Below are 4850 nucleotides of genomic sequence, written 5' to 3' on the forward strand. Positions count from 1 at the left end.
TAGTTCTCAGTCCTTAAGGAAGGCGATGTTCTTGGGGAAATTTACCAGCGTGCAGGTCACTTTGCTTCTCCGTGCCTCAGTTCCCTCATCTGTGTAATTTATTTATGTTAATGTCTGCTCATTGCGGGAAGGGAGTATGTCCATTTATTGTTGTGTGGTACTTAATACGGCACACTGCACGCAGCAAGTGCTCAATAAATGCGACTGACTGACTGAGTAAAATGCAAATTCAATACTTGGGCTCCCTCCTAGCTAGACTGTGAGCCCCATGTAGGACCCGATTATCTTGTAACTAGCCCAGCACTTAGTAAGGTCTTTGGCACATAAAAAGCACTAAAAAGTATCATTAACAAAAGTCACAGTTGGTGCAGTCCCTGAAGCACCCAAGATGCCCAGTTAAGAAAGGGGGAGAACGGATGTCGTAGCTCCGTTTTGCAGGTGAGGAAACGTGATGGAGCGAGAATCAGTGACTTACCCAAGGTCTCCCGGCAGGCCAGTGGCAGAGCCAGGATTAGAGCCCGATTCCCTCGACACCAAGCCTGTGCTCTTTCCACTAGACAACAGGTCTTAAGTGAAGAGCCCATCCCGGCTCCTCCACGTGTCTGCTATGTGACCTTGGGCAAGTCACTTCACTTCTCTGGGCCTCAGCTACCTCATCTGTAAAATGGGGATTAAGACTGTGAGCCCCATATGGGACAACCCGATCACCTCGTATCCCCCCAGCGCTTAGAACAGTTCTTTGCATATAGTAAGCGCTTAACAAATGCCATCATTATCATTAGTATTATTATTAAGATGAACTAATTATTTAACTTGGAAAGCCTTAAGACAGAGAGGATGTGACCCAGGTGAGTTGACTCAGCAGCAGATGCGAATAGGCTGAAGAGGCTTGGGGCCCCAAGTACCTCAAGGGACCTTGACCATCAAGGGCATTGTGGGTTAGTAATTATGGTACTCGTTAAGCACTTAGTATGTGCCAAGCAATGGTCTATGAACTGGGGTAATTACAACGTAATCAGGTTGGATGCAGTCCCTATCCCACATGGGAGTGTGACTTAAATGCCCGTTTTACAGACGAAGAAACGGAGGTCCAGAGATGTTAAGTGACTTGCCCAAAGCCACACAACAGACAAGTGATGGAAGTGTGATTAGAACCCAGGTCCTTCTGACTTCCGGGCCGGGCTCTAGCCACTAGACAAGGCTGCATCTCTAACATAAGAGCACCTGGGGCCAAGCAAGCTCTGTAGGGTGACAGTGTCAGACCCACGACAGGCAACCAGGCAGAGCTGGGCCGTGAGGCACCTGGGTTCTGCAAGACAGGGCCTATGTCTCAGAGCCGCCTTTGGTGTGTTTCCTCTGAGTGGCTTCCATCTCCTCCGAGCGGTTTCTGTCCCCTCTGAGCGGTCCCTGTCTCCTTAGAGCTGTCTCTGTCTCCGCTGAGTGGTCTCTGTCCCCTCAGAGCAGTTTCTTTCTCCTCTGAGCAGCCTCCGTCTCCTCAGAGTGGCCTCTGTCTCCACAGAGCAGCCTCCGTCTCTTCAGAGCGGTCTCTGTCTACTCAGAGCTGTCTCTGTCTCCACTGAGCGGCCTCTGACTCTGCAGAGCGGCCTCTGTCCCCTCAGAACGGTCTCTGTCTCCTCCAAGTGGCCACCATCTCCTCAGAGCGGTCTCTGTCTCCTCCGAGTGGTCTCCGTCTCCTCTGATCAGCCTCCATATCCTCAGAGTGGCCTCCATCTCTTCAGAGCAGTCTCTGTCTCCTCTGAGCAGTCTCTGTCTACTCAGAGCTGTCTCTCCACTGAGTGACATGCGTCCCCTCAGAGTGGCCTCCGTCTCTTCAGAGTGGTCTCTGTCTCCTCAGAGTGGTCCCTGTCTACTCAGAGCTGTCTCTATCTCCACTGAGCGGCCTCCGCCTCTGCAGAGCGGCCTCTTTCCCCTCAGAATGGTCTCTGTCTCCTCCGAGCGGTCTCCATCTCCCCAGAGCAGCCTCCATCTCTGCAGAGCAGCCTCCATCTCTTCAGAGCGGTCTCTGTCTCCTCAGAGTGGTCTCTGTCTACTCTGAGCTGTCTCTGTCTCCACTGAGCAGCCTCTGTCTCCGCAGAGTGACCTCTGTCCCTTCAGAGCGTCTTCTATCTCCTCAGAGAGGCCTCCATCTCCTCAGAATGGTCTCTGTCTCCGTCTCCACTGAGTGGCCTCTGCCTCCACAGGGTGATTTCTGTCCCTTCAGAGTGCCTTCTGTCTCCCCAGAGAGGCCTCCATCTCCTCAGAGAAGCCTCCATATCCTCAGAATGGTCTCCGTCTCCTCAGAGCGGCCACTGTCCCCTGAGAGGTCTCTGTCTACTCAGAGCTCTCTCTGTCTCCACTGAGCGGCCTCTACATCCGCAGAGCGGCCTCTATCTCCTCAGAGCGGCCTCCGATGCGTCCATCAGCAATAGACGGCGGAAGGGTGGGTGAGCCATCTTGTCTTACGTTGTCGGGACCTTCCGGGGTCCTCCGGAAATGAGCTTGTCTGACTGTCAGAGCGTGTTAATGCTCCACGACTCATTTAGATACATACTAGTCTCCCGCTGAGGGAGAGACGAAGAGAACAGCTGATAAATGGAGCCTCATCCCCCAGAACCTGACTCTCTGAGAGCCGCCCTCCCAGCCAGCATGAGCGATGGGTTAGTAGGCTAGAGCTGCCCCGCTGCCAGAGGGATTTCCAGGCATTCATTTTTTCTTTTAAATGATATGTGTTAAGCACGTACTATGTGCCAGGCACTGTACTAAGCTCTGGGGTAGATACCAGCTGATCAGGTTGGACACAGTCCATGTCCCGCTTGGAGCTCACAATTTTAATCCCCATTTTATAGATAATAATAATAATAATAATAATAATAACAATGGTAGCATTTATTAAGGGCTTACTATGTGCAAAGCATTGTTCTAAGCGCTGGGGAGGTTACAAGGTGATCAGTTTGTCCCACGTGAGGATCACAGTCTTCATCCCCATTTTACAGATGAGGGAACTGAGACACAGGGAAGTGAAGTGACTTGAGTCCCAGAGAGGTGAAGTGACTTGCCCAAATTCCCACAGCAAAAAAGCCGGGATTAGAGCCTAGGTCATTCTGATTTCCAGGCAGGTGATCTATCCACTAGGCTACACTGCTTCTCAGCGCTTAGTACAGTGCTCTGTCCCCCCCCATCCAGTCTCTAAACCCCTTATTGGCAGGCAACTCTGTTGTATTGGATTCTCTGTTATAGTCTGTCTGTGATATTGTTATATTGTTATGGTGAACTCCCCCAAGGGCTCAGTACAGTGCTCTGCACACAGTAAGCACTCAATAAATACAATTCCCTAATTGACTGGCTCTCTGAAATGCTTAGTACAGTGCTCAGCACACAGTAAGTGGTCAATGAATACCATCAGTTGATTGTTGACTGGTTATTGTCTGTCCCCTCCTCAAAAGCCCCTTGTAGGCAGGGAGAGTGTCACCCAACTCTGCTGTACTGGACTCTCTGTAGCACTCAGTACAGTGCTCTGCACACAGTAATTGCTCAATAAATACCACTGATTGATTGATTAGTGTCTGTAAGGTCCTTCTGAGCAGGGAACACGTCTACCAACTCTGTTATATTGGACTCTCTGAAGTGCTTAGTAGTGTTCTGTACATCATAAGTGCTCAGAAGGAGCAGCGTGACTCAGTAGAAAAGAGCACAGATTTTGGAGTCATAGGTAATGGGTTCAGATCCTGCTCCATCAATTGTCAGCTGTGTGACTTTGGGCAAGTCACTTAATTTCTCTGTGTCTCAGTTACATCATCTGTAAAATGGGGATTAAGACTGTGAGCCCCCCGTGGGACAACCCAATCACCTTGTAACCTCCCCAGCGCTTAGAACAGTGCTTTGCACATAGTAAGCGCTTAATAAATGCCATCATTATTATTATTATCAATAAATACAATGGATTGATTGAATGATTTCAGAGGAGCTTGGTCAAGTCACTTTAGCTTCACCATGCCTCAGTTTCTTTATCTGTAAAAGGGGGTTTACATATCTGCTCATCCTTTCACCACAGAGCACCACGGAGGAAAGAGACTGTCTGACCTGATTAAATGGAATAATAATAACTCTGGTACTTGTTACGAACTTACTATGGGTCAAGCACTGTACTAAGCGCTGGGGTAGATATTGGATCATCAGGTCCCAAAGGGTCTCGGGTGTTGAATCTCAATTTGGTAGATGAGAAAACAGGCACAGAGAAGTTAAGTGACTTGCCGACGCCACAGAGCAGACAAGTGGTGGAGCCGGGATTAGAACCCAGGTCTTCTGACTCCCAGGCCCTTGACCTTTCCACTAGGCCACACTGCTTCTCTGTATCTACCCCAGTACTTAGAACAGTGATTGACACTTTTGTTTGTGTCTCAAGGATCTCCCCTCCCTCCGCCTCCTGCTGTGTCTCTGGGGTAATCAGTCGGTCAGTCAGTTGTATTTATTGAACGCTTACTGTGTGCAGGGCACTGTACTAAGAGCTTGGGAGAGTACAATATAACAGACACATTCCCTACCCACAACGAGCTCACAGTCTAGAGAGGGAGATAAGCATTAATATGAATAAATAACCGATTCATTCATTCAGTTGTATTTATTGAGCGCTGTGTGCAGAGTACTGTACTAAGCGCTTGGGAAGTACAATTCAGCAACAAATAGAGGGATGATTGTCATTCATAGATTGTCTGTCTCCCCCTGCTATAGTATGAGCCCATTGTTAGGTAGGGACCGTCTCTATATGTTGCTGATTTGTACTTCCCAAGCGCTTAGTATGGTGCTCTGTACACAGTAAGCGCTCAATAAATACGGTTCAGCATGGCTCAGTG

Source organism: Tachyglossus aculeatus, unplaced genomic scaffold (assembly GCF_015852505.1).
Source record: "Tachyglossus aculeatus isolate mTacAcu1 unplaced genomic scaffold, mTacAcu1.pri scaffold_67_arrow_ctg1, whole genome shotgun sequence".
Lineage (NCBI taxonomy): Eukaryota > Metazoa > Chordata > Mammalia > Monotremata > Tachyglossidae > Tachyglossus > Tachyglossus aculeatus.